This window comes from Cupressus sempervirens, chromosome 1 (assembly GCF_028749045.1).
Source record: "Cupressus sempervirens isolate cs-2001-9-10 chromosome 1, ASM2874904v1, whole genome shotgun sequence".
NCBI classification, from domain to species: domain Eukaryota; kingdom Viridiplantae; phylum Streptophyta; class Pinopsida; order Cupressales; family Cupressaceae; genus Cupressus; species Cupressus sempervirens.
Window position 1 is genome coordinate 130,919,152 of NC_143118.1, and position 20,451 is coordinate 130,939,602.

Below are 20,451 nucleotides of genomic sequence, written 5' to 3' on the forward strand. Positions count from 1 at the left end.
CTCCTATGTGTTCTATAAGTCTAGAGGTTGCATCAAGCATTAACAGGTCAATATTTTGGTGCGATGGCAACTCTAGCTTGTAAAAATTGATATTAGAGCTTGGTCACAGGGTTGAATCCCCTCAGGTAATACTAAGGGGGGAATTTTCGGACTACCCACTAGCCTTCCCCTTTGAGATTTGTGACATGGCTTAACCACCTCCTATGTGTTCTATAAGTCTAGTGGTTGTATCAAGCATTAACAAGTCAATCTTTTGGTGCAATGGCAACTCTAGCTTGTAACACTCATTACCTTAGAGAGTATCTTCAACCCGGATGACCAAGTGAGGGAAAGAGGCATGAATCATGCTGCAAACAAAGGAGGCCATGTGCCATTGTTGATGGAAGGATGCTAAACTTGGGGAAGGTATGTTCTAAAATTGAGTAAGAAAGTTTTGTCCATCTATTTCAAGCATTTAATGATATATTTGCTTGGACATATGATGATTTGAGAGGATTTGACCCTAGTCTATTTTAACATACTATAGATCTAGTGGATAATGGCAAGCCTATTAGGAAAAAATAGAGACTAGTAAATCCCAAGATTGAGCCCCTAATAAGAAATGAGCTATCCAAATTAATTGAGGCCAATATCATTTTCTCCATCAAGCACTCCTCTTGGGTGGAAAACCTTGTCCCTATTAGAGAAAAGAATGGAAAGATTAGACTGTATGTAGATTTTAGGGATCTTAACCAAGCCTCCCTTAAAGATCATCATCATCTACCTTCTATGGAATAGATAATGTCCAAAGTTAGTGGTTTAGAGAGATTATCTATCTTCGATGGGTTTTCAAATTATAATTAGGTGTTCTTCAAGGAGACTGGTAGATATAAAACTGCCTTCACCACCAAATGAGGTACCTATGCCTATAGTAAGATTCCTTTTGGACTAAAAAATGCAAATACAACATTTCAAAAGAAATAGAGATGGCCTTTAAAAATATGATTGAGAATTTTATGTTAGTCTACCTTGATGACATCACAATATACTCAAAGAATGTAGCAAAGCATTTTGGTCATCTCAAGCAAGTATTTGTGAGATGTAGAGAGTACAAGGTGTCCCTGAATCCAAGAAAGTGTCTTCACCACTAATCAAGGGAAACTAGAAGGACATATTGTATCTAAAGAGGGCTTGACCATTGATCCAAAAAGAAAAAATGCAATACTTTCCCTCTCTCTTCCTAGTCACAAGAAAGGTCTACAAAGTTTTCTTGGTAGAATAAATTTTGTGAGAAGATTTATTCTTAACCTAGCTACCATGGTGAAACCTCTTACAGCTATGCTAAACAAAAATATGGCCTTCTCATGGACCAAGGAAGGAAAAACAAGTTTTGAAGAGATCAAAGAAGCCATAGCTTCAGCTCCTACTCTCGTTAATCCAAATTTTGATAAGAATTTCATCCTTTGTACCTTGGGAGGTGAGTCAAGTATTTGTACTATTTTGACTCAGATAAGTGAAAAAAATGAAGAGCGAACTATTGCTTTTTTTACTAAAGAACTTAAAGAATATGAAAATAAATATTTCCATGTGGAAAAGTAGGCCCTTATATTCATAAGAGCTTTGAAGAAAATTAGATACATGTCTCATAATAGAATCCACGTACTGGTTTGTCAAGCTAGTGTGAAGGATTTCTTGTTGAGCAAAGACATTAATGAGAAAAGAGCTAGTTGGATCACCAAGGCAATGGAGTATCATGTGGATATTTAGATTACCAAACTAGTAAGGAGAAAAGGATTGTATGAACAAATGATCTCATCTTATGAGACTATTGAAGAGACTTTCTTGGTGTTGGCAAAACAAGAAAAGACAAGAAATGACAATCCAAGGAGTTGGATGGATGATATGAAGAACTTCTTAGCTAGGAATGGGTATCCTCAAGGATTGGATAAAGCTAAGAGAAGGAAATTCAAGTAGAGAGGATAGCTAAAGAACTTCATGATGGCCTTGATGGTGGCCACTTTTTGGCACGAAATACTATAATGAAAATTATGAGAGTTGGCTACTATTGGCCATCCTTGTTCCATGATTGTCATAAACATGTAAGGAAGTGTGAGAAGTGTGCTTTCTTCTCAGGTAAGCAAAATCTTGCAGCTCTTCCACTTCATCTTATCCAGGCTTATCAACCTTTTTCCCAGTGGGGATTAGATCTTATTGGTCCCATCAATCCTCCTTCTAGCTCTGGTCATACATGGATTCTAGCTGCTACAAATTATTTTACTAGGTGGATAGAGGCAATAGCACTAAAGGATACCACAGAACTTTTAGTCATTGAATTCCTTTGTGGAATTATAACCAAGTTTGGTGACCATTCAACTATTACTTCAGATTATACTAAATCATTCATTGGAGCTTAGAATTGTACAAGGGAACTTGATCATGATATTTACTTGAGCACATCCTTTAATTATAACCTGTAGGGTAATGGCTTGGCCAAGTCATCCAATAAAAATTTGATCAATATTATCAAGAGGACTATTGAGGATAACCAAAGGTGTTGGCACTAGAAGTTAAAGACTGCCCTTTGGGCTGATAGAATAACACCCAAAATGGCCATCAAAAATTCTCCCTTCATGTTGGTCTATGGTAGGGAAGCTAGGCTCTGTATATCATTAGAGTTTCCTAACCTTGAGTTGGTTCAATAGTTGGAATTGATTGAAAATGATGCTATGACTATAAGAATGGTAGATCTGATGGAGTTAAAGGAGAAAAGAGGTCAAGCAATATAGACCTTAGAAATGCATCAGCAATAGATGAAGAGGAATTTTGATAAGATGACTAAGGCCAAAAATTTTAGAGAAGGTTATCGTGTGCTTAAATGGGATGTAGACAAAGTGAAGGTAGGGAGACACTCAAATTTTAATGCCTTATGGGGTGGCCCCTATGTAATCACCAGTTACAAAAAATCTAATGCCTTTCAGTTGAGCAGGCCTAATCTTTCTAATTCTAGTCAATGGGATTTATCTCAAACACTATTTCTGATGAAAATCAACACTCATGTACATAGTCAGAGTAGTTTTTCTTTCATTTTCTTTTGTATTTTCCAAGAAGTGCACGAGCACATGTTTTGTTTAGTAGGAAAGGGTCTGGTTTTAAGGTTTTGCAAATTGTAGAGGAAGAAGGAATGTTATGGTTTAGAATGTAGCAAAGGTGATAAATTGATGAGTTTCATAGTTATAGAAACTCTATAGCCCAGTGGATCTTTTTCATAGTCACTAGTCATATGCTAAGCAAGCTTACATCCCCCTTGAGTCACTTGAAATGTTAATCCAAAGTTGTCTTCCTGTCAAAAAATCAAATTCAAATAATGATCTATTTTAATGGTCACCTTGGGTTCTCGTGAAATATTTTAATGTTGACCATATCTCTCATTTCATCTTATACCTTTTCATAACTTAAGTCATTATCATGTGATTTGTATAGTCATAGTTAGTTAAGTGTTCACTAAGGTCAAGATGGCGAGGGTGCACTTTGGTTTGATTTTTCCTGATAGCATGGTTATATTGACATGCTATGATTTAAGTTACGACAATGTGGCAAAGGTAGATCTTTAGTATTTCAAGACATATCCTACATTGTTGGACTATCCAAATCTATGGCTAGCACATCATCTCCATGAATCAAGAAAGGGTTAAGGTTTAAGTTGCAAAGTAGGAGTTTCCTTGTCTTTCTTGATTGCAAGTGTCAGACAATAACATTAGTTTAATTCTATGATAGTATGGATATGGTCTAACCACAAATTTCACAAGGTCTCAATGGTTAGTAATGAATGTCAAGTGTAGGTAGCAAGGCAGTGATGATCAATGGTCACAGTTTTACAAGCAGTAATAATTATTAAGAAAACATGATGGCAAGGTTGTGATCATGGGTGATTAAATGCAAGGCATAAGGAATGATTGTTGACATGGTGGCAAAACAGTGAGAAATGTTTGGTCTATATAGTAGGGCTTAACTATTAAACATTAGTAGACCAAAGGTTGTGATCAAATTTGAAGTTGATGACAATAGAAGTAGTTCCTTGAATGATTAATCCAATCTTTTCCAATCTCCTACAACTACTCTTATCAATCCCTACACTTGATAAATGAAAAAGAAATAATCCACCATCATTTTTTGATCCATTCATTCAATCAAAGATTAAATAATCATCATTCCTAACCTCTCAGAGATCTATTTGGTGAGGAAATGATCCTTTCATGCATAGATTTACTCAATGGCCAGATCTTTTCAGCTTTGCAATAACTATCCTCTAGAGATTTAATTTTAGTGGTTGCCTTTGTCTCACAAGGAAACTCGTCCAAGTTATGCTTGCACTATAAAGGAAATTATTGTACTCTTTCTTAGTGTCAAACCTTCTCTGTTTCTCTAGTACTTCCTTGGCATGCTACTATAAAATTCCCTTTTGCCTCTAAGTTATATGACTTTCTACCTTATGTCTTTCAACCATCGTCATACTATGTAAGCTTGTTTGCCTCTCTTCGATGTATTGTGAATATCTATAATCTATATTTTTTGTATCTCTTTGGCCTGTGAATGATAATAAGTGAATAATTTTCCTTCTGTTATTCATATGGTTGTCTAATCTTTATGTATTTTATAGATTAAAGCAAATTTTGAATTTGTATATCTTTAAATTGTCATAATAATAGCACCACGAATGTATGGATAGAGACTAGTCTAGACACCCTATTTTGGTACATCACCTCTTTAGAATAGATTAGGTATTTTCTTTCATGTATTCTTTCTCTCTCTTCTCTTCAAGAATAGTTTAAGTGCATCCTAATAGTAGAGGAAGTTGGCCTTCTCTGGAGATTCAACCTCATAGTTCAAGTCCCACAACTTGGAGGTTGTTTCCATGTTTCACGAGGCTATCCTTAGGTAAGACTTTGAACAAGGGTGCAAGCTTTTGTGACAATAGATAGGACACCCAGCAGTTATAATGAGCTCTAAAATATTTCTTATGTTTACTTTGATAATTTAGGAAGCAAAATGAGTGTGAGGAATAACAATAGATTCACACAATTAGTTATCATAAAATCATAGGTTAATGTTGAGCTTCACTTGTTTTTAGGAATAGTTTAATGCTCTCTACTAATCAAGGTCAATCATGTGAAGGTGGAAGCTCATTTGACCCCAATCCCCTCCCCACTCCTAACATCTAAATTCTTCATTAACACCTCAAATTCATTCATTCATTAATAAAATTCATTAATTCCATTAATAAATTCCTTGTTAACATCATACCATTGATTTGATAAACTTGTGAATGCCACTCAGAATTGAGAATACATGTGCATTTGCATTCTATATGCTTAGGCAATAGGTGGAGCTAAAAAACCCACCATGTTTATATATATTTAATAGGTCTATGGAAACCTCTAACAAAAATCCAAACCTATTGGGTTGTTTTAGCTCCAACTGATGTCTTATGCATATGAATTGAGATTGCATATTGAACTATGGTATCCTTCTACATTGCCTAAAACCAAGATATTTACACAATTAGTTGTCATGTGATCATAGGTTAATTTTGAGCTTCACTTGGTTTTGTGAATAGTTTAATATTCTCTACTAATCAGGGCCAATTCATTATTAACATCTCAAATATTTAATCAAGGATCAATCTCTAAAGTACCTAGAATGTCCTCATCACCTCCTTCTACTCTCAAGGGAAGTCCATATTCATTTCTCATGAGAAATTCATCACAATTCTTTAGTGATTCTCGTACATCTAGCATGGTTACATCTAGGAATTTCCTCATCACATCCTACATAAAATGAATCCAATATTACAAAATGTCCACTAAGAAATAATAGTTCAAGTGAAATAAGCACATGATAAATGAGAGAGAAAAAGAGGAATCTACTTACTCATAGGTGTTTCCATCAGATCTATGGCCATGCTACTAGCAATAACTTTAGTGGAAAATATTTTCCAAATGACTAATTTCACTCATTAAGGACCTTGAATTTGGCAAAACAAATTGCACTTTTGAGGTGGTCATGTCGCCCACACTTCACAAAAATTGGGTCATGTGCTTCAACCAATTGCCAATAATAATACATAATAATTTTTATTTTGGTGATGACTTCACCAATGTAATCTAATATTTCCACACGATAAGTTAAATATTTTCACCCAGAATTTTTAAGGCATGTCTTAATAGATGGTCACATTTGTCAATCTATGGTAAAAATTTAAATTGGGTTATATATAAAGTACATAGACTTGACAAGTGTCTCTATTCCAGAAACTTTCCAATGAACTTTTTATCCTTATAATATTTGGCCTAAAATAGATTATGCTATGGAGAAGTGTCATTATTCTGGAAACTTTCTCTAAAACTTGTTATTCTTTAACATTTTAGCCTAAAATTAGATTTATACCGTTGATTTAGGATTATCTAACGGTCATTAAAAAAGGTTATTATATCTTGGATGATATAAATTTATGATTTCTAGGTATTTCTACTTTTGGGTGCAATTTTATAAAATAATTAAAGATTCACCAAGGATTTACAAAATTTTTATAAGACAAAAAAAAATTGCCAACAAATTAACTTTTTGCCCCTAAAATAATGTTGGATTCGCCACAATTTTATACATTTTTTCAAAGGGGGATTTCTTAAAGTTTTTTTATTTTTTTTCTATTGTGCCAAGAGCTTTTTATTTACATACATACATACATACATAGCTTATGTATGTCTATAGCCTATGTATGTATATATACACATATATACATATACGATACATATAGAATCTGGCAAACACACCCTACTATTCTATGCCCTATCCTCCCCACTATTTTGATAGGCTATTCACCTTATGCATATATATGTATATACATACATACATACATATACAGATATCACAATAGTAGGACAATGAGATGTAGAGATTATAAAGGCACAACAATGAAATGCAGCGATCACAAGGGCACGATAACAAAATCCTAGATCTCCACTGATCTCCACAATCCACAAGATCTCTCTATATATATACATACATACATAAATAGAAACATACATATGTGTGTGTGTATGTATATATACACATATATACATATACATATGTGTATATATATATATATATATATATATATACATATATATATATATATATATATATACATATATATATATATATATATATATATATATATATATATATATATATATATATATATATATATACATACATACATATTTGCATAGATACATTTATGCATACATACATATCTATGCACATACATACATACATATACATGTATATATGTATATATGTATATATGTATATATGCAAAGAGATATTTTTTAAGGTAGTTATTACATCTTAGGATTAGCTACATACATATTCCATATCCCAAATAAAATAATAATAATACTCACTCAATCTGTGCTAATTAACTTACCTCAAAATGTTGCACACAAATAATGAAAAGTTAATGGGAAATATGTATACATATATAATGTATGTATGTAGTGTAAATATAATTCTCGTTAACAATGACATTGACTCTACCTATTTTTCTTGGTCTATGTGTGTTTGTGTGTGTGTGCGTATACATGCATGCATACATATATGCATACTTATATACATAAACATATACATATACATGCATACATGCGTACATGCATACATCTACATCCTTTCTATGGTTTAGAGTTAATGTCATTGTATTAGATGCTTCTACAAGGGAATTAGCCTTGTGATTATGGCATTTGCACAAATGCAGAACTTGCTTCTTCAACTTGTTACACTCAACTCTTCATTGAAGTTATTCTTCTAGTAGTGAGAATAGTTGCTACAAAATATCTAGGAGCTAAGGGACCCTAAACCTATGCTACATTTTCTGGAGACATGGGAGAAGTTATTACCAACTTCAGTACTTCATAACATTTTGGATCATATAGTGATCCCAAAATAATAGCAATAGTAGATACTTGGTATCCTTGAATGGAGAGTGTGCCAATAAATGCATGGTTACATCCTTGGATTCCATTCTTGGGATACTGTATGGAGCCTTTATATCCAACCATTCATTATAAATTAGGGAATGCACTGCATGCCTAGCATGGAAGTGATGCATCTGCATATGCAATTCTATCACCTTGGAAAACTATATTTGATCCTGCTAGCTGGGAACAACTAATTGTTCATTTTATTATACATAATTTGATGATAGTTCTACGAGAAATTGTAATCAACTCAGCTAATCAGCAACTAGACCAATGTAACTAGGTTGTGGCTAGTTTCTTTCTAATAGTATCTTCTACGATATGTTTTTCTAAAATTTCTTGTGAACTCTGCCCAATTTTTCTAGTCTACATTATTTTTGTGTAGGACTACCCATATCACATGTAGGTACATTAAACTTGATTGAGTAAGGAAATCAAGTTGTTGTTGCAAGGAAGAAACAACTTGAGCAATACTAATGATAGTGGAATCAATAGAGGAATTAGGTAGCAAGAATAAATTTGACACACTAGGAAGGGTGTAAAAATTAGTTGGAATAGAAGGTGCTACAGGTGGGACATTAGGAACCATAGTAGGAGGATTAGGGTAAGTGTAAGGAACACTATTGTATTAAGGTTATGAGATAGGAAATAAAGTAGGTAGAACACTCATAGGTGGAGAAGAAATAGTAAGACTACTAATAGGAGGATTAAATTATTGAATATAAGTAGTCACAATAGGAGGGACATAAGAAGGAATGTTAGAGATAGGTTTGGAAAGAGACAAAGTAAGTTTAACACTAGTGATACGTGAAGCCATTCTTATCTCAAATGTAGCTTGAGCTGAAGGCTTAACATGAGTGTGGAAAAGGTGAGTAAGACCACATAAAAGATCAATGTCCATTAATACAAATCACTTTCTTAAGAGTATCAAAAGTAGCCATAGTATTAATATTTTGATTCTCTTGAAGAAGTCAATCGTGGTAGCAACCTTATGAATGTGTTTAGGAGCAACCCTTAAAGCCTCATCCTCATCATGAGATGAATGAGAAGAGTCATGCTCCATAGAATGATTAGGGTCATGAGAAACCATAGGATCACTAAGCTTCCTAAAGAGATGAGAAGAGGAATCTTGATCAAAGTGAGCCAAGAGTCTATGACTTCTCCTAAGAGGATACTATAAGTAGGGCCTAAGGTAATATAGCCCAAGAATGCACCTACATTAGACACCCAAGGTTTCAAAAAATAAGATGTTTCATAATGACTTATTAACATCTAAAGAAATTCAAAACATAAATCCTATGTGCATTCTTAATCCATAAATCCTCTTCATCAATCATCCTAGAAGTTTGTCCAAACTTACTGCTACAACCAACTTTATCATTAGAAATATTAGCTCTTCTCTTATTACTACAATTACCAAAATCAAATGAATCATACTTGTTGCAAGACTTCATCTAATTAGAAATTTTCTTTCTTCTTCCTCTACTCTTAACCACAAGATCAAATAACTATGTTTCAATAGTAGGAACCTCATCCATAGGTTTTTCTATCTTCAAATTGAAAGTCTTAAAAATACTTAAGTTCACTACAACATTTGGGGTCAAATTATGATGATAATTTGTGATAACAAGGTAATTTATGGATTTCCATTTTTTTTGTAATTGATGACACCATTGCAATACTGAAATTTGTGTTGCAATTGCAGTACTCGCATGAGTATTAAAAAAAAATGACATAAATAATTCCCCATTTATTTTGATCAACTATGGAGAACTAAAGTGCCTCTTATGTTTGCAATATGTACCTTGTTTTATTTTGATTCAAGAGATACTTGTACTCATTTATTATTTAGCATTTGAGATGACCTAAGGGTTACATGTTATACCTTGATTTCAGTATTATAGATGTTAGTCCTCTATGTTATTCAATTTATCATATTTGCATGATGATGTCATTTGGAGATGATAGTATGTTTTATGATGATATATGGTTATCCAGTATTTGGATATGTCTCTAATTATGTTATATGTGGTGGATTTAATACTATGGTTATTAGCTTCATTCATTCTTCATTATGCTTTATGCAAAAGTGAGTGATGTAAATGGATTATTTCAGTATAATTGAATAAATGGTTAAACTAGGTATTTAATGTATTTATTTCTTCGATTGTGTTATTATATGCAATTGCACTTGATCATGTGTTTTAGTGTGTAGGATTTATATCCTTGGTAGTGGCACCTAGAGTTAGTGATTCAGTTGTTCATGATTACCATTTTCATTCCTATATGGTCAATGTATCTCAACTAATTATTTAATTAAACCTTCCAATGATTTAATTAAATTCAAAATCATTTACATTATGTGGCTAGACCCATGAATGTGTCTATGCATTTAGAGATTCTCTTTTTTGCGAAGGTTGTTAAGAAAATATCTATGATTTTTAGTTTTCGAGCTCTAAATTTTATTGAATTTAATTTCTGGCATCTTTTCCATAAATGAATTATCATTACTAGGAATATCCTATTTTCATTTGGGACAATTTAGGGTATAACTAGGTTGGCTAGTTATTTACCCTAATCGATTATTCACTTGAAAATTGAATAAGCATTGAAAGAGGAAATTAATTCATCACTTCTCATTTTTGGAAAACTAAGAATTTGAGAGCTTTTTCCAAAATCCTTTTCTAGAGGATTATATTTTTGTTTGTTGTGAGAGTAGTGGGCATGGGATCTTTGCAAAGTCAGAATCATTGGATCCAACTCAAGGAGACCTTGTTGTATCATGATTTTTGGTAACTTTTGTGAGTGAATCATTTTATTGTGTTGTTTCCTATTACAACCTCTCTTTTTTTCAGGTAGGACTCTCCTATTTTTATTTTTCAACTCAGTTTTTACATCTATTTCCGGTAGTTGTTTATTGGGAGGTTGAGAATTGGTGTTCCCCTCCATTTTTTTTTTTTTTGTTTTGCCCAGTGGATCAAGTATGAACATTTTCCCTATTTTTGGGATGAGGGTTTGGGATTTCATACTATTATGCTAGTCCTTTTCACATATGGTGTCCGAAAATAAATTTTATTTAATTTTCATGGCTTTTGTGCCCAAAGACCAAATAGATTTTATTTTCAATGTTTTTGAGTTTTGGGGTTTTTACTTTGATTTGTGTGCCACCCAATTTTCTCTAATTTTCTTGGCAGTTATTGATCATTGACTTGGATCATCTATAGGATGTTAGTAAGATCATTGTTGCAATTTTTATGCTACATCGAGATGTGTTTTACATCTGTCCTCCCAAACATATTTTTGGTTGAGTGTGATTTCTTTTTGTGTTCTCATCTAGCCCTTATGTTTGATTGAGATGGTAGTGTGCCACACACGAGCATGTGTAAGTGCATTTTTTGAGTGACTTGAGAGACCTAATCTCCCATTTTATTTTGGTGGATTTATGTTCATGTGGGGTTGGGTTGGGAATATGCATGCCTATGGGTACTCATCATGCGATGAGTATGGATATGTAGGGTAAGGTCAGTGAAGGGGATTCTCTTACAACCATGGTGTCCTAGCCCAAGTTGGCATTAAAGAGTTTCTAATAAGTGATAACTTCATTAATTGTTAGAAAATTAAATAAGATAAGAAAGGTAAATTCAGCCTCCCAAGGGTGGTGCCAAGGGGAATGGTCAATGATTCTTAGTCCTTATGGTTTATCCAGGGACGCAGCATGTCAACCTCTTGAGGGAGTACCAAGGGGAATGGTTTGTTAGCATATTCACCAACTCTCCACCAAGGTCCCTACATAGTTACCCATAGAGTGTCTAACCAAGACCTGTTGTACTTCCATTGTTGCATGATCTTGGTTTTAATCATCATTACTATTTGGTATGAGTGTTAGCCATGGACATTTTCTTTATGTATGTTTTTGGTTGGATCATTATCTCCATCAACATGGTGGGAGAGGATCTACAAGTTCCATGTGCTTGGGAGGCATAGCTACCTTCACCACTACTAGGGACTGGTGTAAAGAGATGGTCTATTATCCTAGTGTGACTATTTCTTATTGTTTACTTGGTACTTTGGGTTCCAGAGTATGTTATCTTGTGATTTATTGATGCAGGAGTATCCAGTGGTGTAAGGGTAATCCTGTATCATCAAAAAATATGCTTATTGATAGTTTCTATTTAATGTGTCTTTATTTCTAGATACCCATTTGGGTCAGATAGAGATTCCAACTCTCATATTTCCACTATTGGTTTTTTGGGTAAGCGCTTTTGAGCACCTTGGGATACGTGCTAGTGTAGAAAATAGATTTTTTGTAATTGATCCATAATTATGATGGCTTAGAGGGTGTAAATTGGAGGGATTATTATACTTGTAATTTAAAGCACTCCAAAAAAAAAATCAAGTCAAAAGACTTTACGGTTTGAAAGTTATTATAATTTTAAGTTGCTTGGAGACCCCCTAAGAGCACTTCAAAGTCAGATTTAAGGCACTAAACAGCCTTGTATGTGCCCAAAAAATGGAGAAAACTGTAGTTGGTCAATTGGGATATAGAGCACTTAGAGAGCCTTCCATAAATGTAAACAATTCATTAATCAGAGTCTTGGATCCAAAGTTATGCCTCCCAGAAGTTGAACTACCATTTTTGGATTCTTCTAATTTTACACCAACTTCTAACGTGTTTTCTAGAACCTTCTATTTTGGAAGTAGACTTCAAATGGAATATTCTAGAATTTATTCTTAACCCTAAACCTAATTTGGGTTACTTAAGGTCATTTTTGGCATTGTAAATGTAGTTTTGGTGGAGTTCAGGAGAAGGTACTATGAGGAGGGTTTTTCTCCAGAATTAAACAACATTGTAAGCCCCTAAGGCATGTCATTGAGTCTATTTTTATTTTACTAGATGTAATAGCATATCACTTCTAATAATAATATTTTCATTTTCCTATTGTGCTCATTTTGTCTTGGGTTGTGTCTTTATCAAGTGGTATCAGATTTTGTTTTACTTTGCACCAGGACTATGTGGTTGTGAGTTTTGATATAGTGAGAAGATGCCTCAACAAATGGAGCATGGTGGAAGGGATGGATTTTTTTCTCCTAAGGTTAGATCCCTCCAAAGACAAGTTTATTCATTGCAAGAGGAGATCCGTAGAGGGATGAATATTTTCGTAGGCAATGAAAGTGAGGAAAATGAAGAAGAAGGAAATATTGTGCAAGAAGGAGAAGGAGACAAAGAATTCCTAAACTAGGTAGAGAAGAATCTTTTTAGGGTCATTACCAAGCTAGGAAAAATACCTAAAATTAATGTCAGTATGTTTTCAGGAAATTTAAACCTAGATGAGTTGATCGACAAGATCAATGAGCTAGAGGAATATTTTGAGTATGAGGATATCGAGGACCCTGATAGGGTTAAGTTTACAAAGGCCAAAATGAAAGGCCATGCCAAAATTTGGTGGCAAGAGATTTATTTGGAAAGAAATAGAAGAGGAAAGGAGAAAATCAAACAATGGGATTGCATGGTGGACAAGCTAAGGAATTAGTTCAATCCTATTGATTACAAGCTTGATTTGTTCAAGAAGATGCAAGGGTTAAAGCAAGCAAGAAAATCTGTCCAGGAATACACAAAGGAGTTTTACCAAGTCCTTATTAGGGTAGGGCATGAGAAAGAAAACAAGGAGAAGGTTTCCCATTACCTTAATGGGTTAATACCTAGCATTCAGAAGGAGTTAAGTTTGGTTAGAATGACCAGCATTGAAGAGGCATACTAGTTTGCCTTGCATGTTGAGGATAAGTTGAACAAAAAGTTTGATGGAAGGAAAAAAGAGCATATTCAAGGAGGAAGGGGTGGTGGTAGATCATTTGGAGGCCAAAATGAGAACTAGAAGAAAAATGAAGATCAAATAGGGAGAGGTAGAGGACATGGACAAGATTCAAGAAGAGGAGGCTTCCATGGTACTTGTTTTCATTTCAGTGAAGAAGGCCATTGTGCCTACAAAATTCCCTCAATGTCAAGGAAGGATAGATAGGAGAATTGATAGTCAAGAAAGGGTTGCTTAAGTGGATGATGATGCACAGTCATCACATTTAGAGGATGCAGAAAGATGAGAGGTTATGGTTGATGAAAGGGTCCTTATGAGCAGTGAGACTAAACCTAGACAAAGGAGGAGTTTGGTCTATACTAAGTGCAAGTGAGACTATAAATGTTGTGATGTGATTGTTGATGGTGGGAGCAAAAAAAACTTGGTTTCAGAGGAGATGGTCTCAAAGCTAAAGCTCAAGATGGAGAAATACCCCCATCCCTATCAGATTTCTTGGGTGCAAGATGATCATAAGGTCCTATCTAGTGAGAAATATTTGGTAAAGTTCAAGATTGGGAGTTACCATGATAAGGCTCTTTGTGAAATCATCTCAATGGATGTCTATCATTTATTATTAGGAAGTTCATGGTAGTTTGATAGGCATGCTATACATGATGGTCATGAAAATGCATACTCTTTGGCAAAGGATGGAGTTCACCATAAATTGAACCCCTTGATAAAGAAGGGTGAAAAGGTATGCAATAGTGTTAGGGTATGTCTTGTTGATGGAATAAAATTTCCAGATGGCATGAAACATTAGGATATGTTTTATGCTTTAATTTCTAAAAAGGATAAGGAAGATAGTAGTGAAATTCCACTTCAAGTTTCAGGTCTATTAAGTGAGTATGGAGATGTCATCTCTAATAATGTTCTAGAAGAGTTGCTACCAATAAGTAAAATTAGCCATCAAATAGATTTAGTCCCTAAAGCTATTTTTCCTAACAAGGCTACTCATAGGATGAATCCTACTAAGACTGTGGAGCTAAACAAAAAAGTTCAAGAGTTGTTGAGGAAAGGTTTAACTTGAGGGAGCCTGAGTCCATGTGTAGTACTTGTAGTGCTAGCACCAAAGAAGGATGGAGAGTGGAGAATGTGTACAAAATCTTGGGATATAAATAGAATAACCATCAAGTACTAGTTTCCTTTTCCAAGGATGGATGATCTTATGGACTACTTGAGTGGAGCTCAGTACTTCACAACAATAGATCTCAAGAGTGGCTATCACCAGATACAAATACAAGAGGGAGATGAGTGAAAGACTACTTTCAAGACCAAGGATGGTCTATATGAGTGGTTAGTCATGCCCTTTGGAATGACAAATGTGCCAAGCACCTTCATGTGGCTCATGAATGAGGTACTAAAGAAATTTGTGGGAAAATTTGTTATTGTCTATCTAGATGATATTTTTATTTTTAGTAAGTCTTTGGATGAACATTTATTGCACATTCATAGTGTCCTTGAAAGGTTGAGGGAAGAGAAATTGTTGATTAATTTGAAGAAGTGTAGCTTTATCAAAAGGGAGTTAGTTTATTTGTGATTTATTGTATCAGTTGAAGGTCATCTTGGAATGGCCGACTCCAAGGTCTACCACTGGGGTGAGGTGATTCCATGGTTGGGCTAGTTTTTATAGGAAGTTAATTAGGAATTTTAGTAGTATATGTGAACCCATAACTAAAAAAAATGAGGGGGGATAGATAAGAGCTCAAGTGGACTATAGGAGCTGCAAGGAGTTTTGAATTGCCAAAGAAGAAGGTGAATAGGCAACCTGTGTTGGCACTTCTTGATTTCAAAAAAATGTTCCAAGTGGATTGCAATGCTAGTGGTAGTGCTATTGGGGTTGTGTTGAGCCAAAAAGGTAAGCCTATTGACTATTTTAGTGAAAAATTGAATGATGCAAAGAAGAAGTATTATGTTTATGATCAAGAGTTCTATGCAATAATTCAAACCTTAAAGAAATAGAAGCATTATTTGTTGCCAAAAGAATTTTTCTTGTATACTAATCATCAAGCATTGTAGTACCTAAATAGCCAAGGTAAATTGAATCAAAGACATTTGAAATGGGTAGAGTTTATGCAAAGCTATACATTTGTATTGAAACATAGAAGTGGAAGGTTTAATAGGGTTGCAAATGCATTAAGTAGGAGACAACTATTGCTGATAGAAATGTAGGTTGAAGTGGTTGGGTTTAATGAACTCAAGAATCTATACCTTGAGGATCCTAACTTTGTAGAGGCTTGGAAGGCTTTTAAAGAACCTATTACTCTAGACAAGACTAGGTGGCTAGATTACATGATTCAGGATGGTATGTTGTTTAAAAGAAGTCAATTGTGTATTCCAAGGAGTTCCATGAGGGAGAACTTGATCAAGGAGAAACACAGTGGAGGGATGGTAGGACACTTTGGTTGAGATAAGACCATTTCCATTATTAGTGAACATTACTTTTGGCCTCAACTATCACACGATGGGAAGAATTTTGTGCAGAGTTGTCGAGTATGTCAAACAACCAAAGGATTTAGTCAAAATACTAGACTTTATCATCAGTTGCTTATTGCATTGAAGCCTTTGGAGGACATAAGTATGGATTTTTTTCTTGAATTTTTTAGGACACAAAGGGGTAATGACTCTATATTTTTGGTGGTTGATAGGTTCTCCAAGATGGCACACTTCATTCTATGCCACAAGACTCGTGATGAAGTGCATATTGCATATTTATTTTTTAGAGATGTGGTGAGGCTACATGGTCTCCCAAACAGTATTGTTTTTTATAGAGCTACTAAATTTGTTGGGTATTTCTGGAGGACTTTGTGGAAGAAGTTGAAGACAAAATTGAAGTTGAATTCTACACATCATCCATAGACTGATGGAAAAATAGAAGTAGTGAATAAAAGTCTAGGCAATTTGCTAAGGTGTTTAGTAAGAGATAAGCCTAAGGGATGGGATCTAATTCTATCATAAGTAGAGTTTGCTTACAACAATTCTGTGAATAGGAGTACTAGTAGATCTCCATTCCAAATTATGCATGGGAGTAGTTCAAGGATTGTACCATAAATGAGGAAGATGGAGCAAGGAGAGAGGAAAAATGTTGATGCAGAAGACTTTGTTGAACATGTCAAGAACCTACATGAGGAGGTACGTGCACATATTACTAAGATGAACCTACAGTATAAGGGTAGAGGAGATCAAAAGAGGAGACCTAAGGAGTTCGAAGTTGGGGATCTGGCTATGGTATACTTGAGGAAGGAATGATTTCTAGTGGGTAACTACAACAACCTAAAGATGAAGAAATTTGGTCCCTCTAAAATTTTGAAGAAACATAGTTCAATAAATGCATGAGGTTGATATACCAGATGGGATTCAATTTCTCCTATTTTCAATATAGCAGACTTAATAGAATAACATGATGATGGTGTAGAGGAGGATTCAATGCTAGAGCCATGTCCAATTCCTACTTTTGAGAAGGAAGAGATTGAAGAAATTTTGGATAGTCATATGGGTCAGAATACCAAGAAAAGGTAGTATGAAGAATTCCTAATAAAGCGGAAAGGATGGCCAGTAGAAGATTCAACTTGGATGTCTGCAGTGGAGGTTTCCCATTTGGGTTTTCTTCTACCAACTATAAACTAATAGGGTCACTTTTCAATCTACCTTGGGTGTCTAATGCAAGAGCATCCAGTGGTGTAAGGGAAATCCTATATCACCCAGAAATATGCTTAGTGTTAGTTTCTATTCAATGTGTCTTTATTTCTGGATACCCATTTGGGTCAAATGGAGATTTCAACTCTCATAGTTCCACTATTGGTTTTCTAGGTTAGAGCTTTTGAGCACCTTGGGATATGTGCCAATGTAGAAAATAGGTTATTTTCTAATTGATCCATAATTATGATGATTTAGAGGGTGTAAGTTGGAGGGATGATTATAGTTGTAATTTAAAGCACTCCAAAAATAGAATCAAGTCAAAAGGCTTTACGATTTGAAAGTTAATATAGTTTTAAGTTGCCTAGAGACCCCCTAAGAGTGCTTCAAAGTCAAATTTAAGGCACTAAATGGCCTTTTATAGGCCCAAAAAATGAGGGATGAGAAAATTTAGTCCATATATCTCTAGAACACTTGGAGAGCTTTCTAGAAATGTAAACAATTCGTCAATCGGAGCCCCAGATCAAAAGTTATGCCTCCTAGAAGTTGAACTACCATTTCTAGATTCTTCTAATTTTACACCAACTTCTGATATGTTTTCTAGAACCTTCTATTTTGGAGGTAGATTCTAAATGGAATATTCTAGAATGCATTCCTAACCTTAAACCTAATTTGAGTTACTTAAGGTCATTTTTGGCATTGTAAACACAGTTTTGGTGGAGTTTGGGAGAAGGTACTATGAGGAGGGTTTTTCTCTAGAATCAGACAATATTGTAAGCCTCTAGGGCACATCATTGATTCTATTTTCATTGTACTAGATGTAATAGCATATCACTTCTAATAATAATATTCTCCTTTTCCTATTGTATTCATTGTGTCTTGGGTTGTGTTTTCATCATTTATACTTTGATTGGAATGCTTGGATATCATGTTTAGATGATGTAGTTTATTTGATGCATTCCTATATTATGATGTTTAGCATAGATTAGATGATGAGTTTCAATAATTGGAATATATAATGCTTTACTTTTTAGCATATTAGATTCCCTTGTTCTTATGTTGCAGTACATTTTAGTAGTAACGTCCTCCTAAGACAACTCTGATGATCTGGTTGGTAGTTTGGGATGTCATACATGGGGGATAGCTAGGACCTTCAAGGTCTCATGATGCTATAATGGTTGGGAAGAACCACGCATGATTTTTTCTATCCTTATAAATCATGATGTCACTTTTGTCTACTGCAATGTTTCTTTTAGTATAATTCTTTTACTACTATGATTTAGATGCTTAGCTATATTTCCATTCTGTCCATATGTTTATTGAGTTCAAGTGTCCAAGCCTTGACTTGTGGATCTAGTACTTCCCAGTGTGGAGGTTTTAACCCTATTTTTGCCTTATGTTCTTTTGTTTTCATGTTTCTTTCTTTTCTAGGTGATCGTGTGCCAGCATGGGGTGATGCTTTTAAAGTATTGCACACCCATAGAGAAAATGTCGTGCAATATTGGAAAATATTGCACATATTATGATAAAATGTCATGCAATACTAAAAATTATCACATGCCCATTGGATAAGTATTGTCTGATATTGGTAAAGTACCACACAACATTCAAAGAAGTATCATGTGGTCCCTAAAAGTATCACACGGCTTCTTGAGAAGTATCATATGATACTAGAAAGTATTGTACAGTATTGCATTAAAATGTTGCCTAGGTTGTTTGAAAAACCTATTTGGGTGGATAGCAAGAACTTTTTGGTTTAACCAAAAAAATTTGAGAGCTGATTTGACTACCCTCTAAGGTGTTCTTAAATCCCTTTGTTTTGGATTTTGAATTCATAATGTTTTGGATTTGAAATCATTTGTGTTCTTCTGTGGTTAGTGGTTTTGGTCAGTAGTGGTGTTCTAAAGATTTGCTGGTTGTCAAGACTATGGCTAAGTCTTCCATTATGATCTTCGTGATCCTTTTATGATGTTATCATGTGCTTTCATACTTGTAAAAAGAAAAATTATCTTTTCTTGTATTGAATCCTTGTCTTAAGGATTTTTGGGTGGAGCATTACAAGAGTTGCACATGAAAGAGGGTGGAGAGCTCTGAACAAGGGTGGAGATCTCTAAATGTTGATCAAAGGATCAAATTCCTCCAACTTCTTCAAACACCCATGGCTTAAGGATCAAATTCATCCAAATTATGGCTTCAAGACCTAATCCCCACAACTAGGCCAACATGAGGAAAACACAAAAAAGGTATTCTCTAATGGTTCCAAGGCATGAAATGGACTCACAACATACACATAACACAAAATACTCACTAGTTTGATCCCCACACTTGCACAATGTATTAAACCCAAATTCACCTAATAGCCCTATTAGACCCCCTTAAGAGGTTTTTGGTGTCTAACTTCCAAAAGTCCCAAAGATACTTTTTTAAAAATTAGGGTTCTAGATACCCTTTTTAGAGTTATATCTAATCCCAAAGAACCAAGACTCAATTCCACTCTGGCACTCTCTTTCCTTCACTAAGAAACGTAATACTAATTAGCCTAATTAAGATTGGTTTACAAAGAAACTATGGGAAATTGGGTCATGCAAACACAGAAAACACTCAAATATGTCTATTCACCTTCCTCTAACTTCCTTCCAAACACTTAGCCCTCCAACAGGTCTCCTTCTCCTGTTGTACACCAAACACCACACTCACAAGATTGAATCATCATAGGTGCTTGACCTAGGGCTATTTAGGAAAAATTGCAAAAAACATTTCCCAATATTGGAACCTTAGAATCACTGAGAGGGCCTATCTATCTATCATTCCCCAAGAGTCCATTAAAAACCAACCATGGGAGGCATAGCTATGGGCTCATCTTTGAAGCTTGTACAAAATTGTTGTCCTACAAACCCTCCTATGAGAAAAAAAAAATGGAATAACTTGAATAAAAGTCCACAGAAAATTACGAAACCAAAAGAAATGAAAAGGTA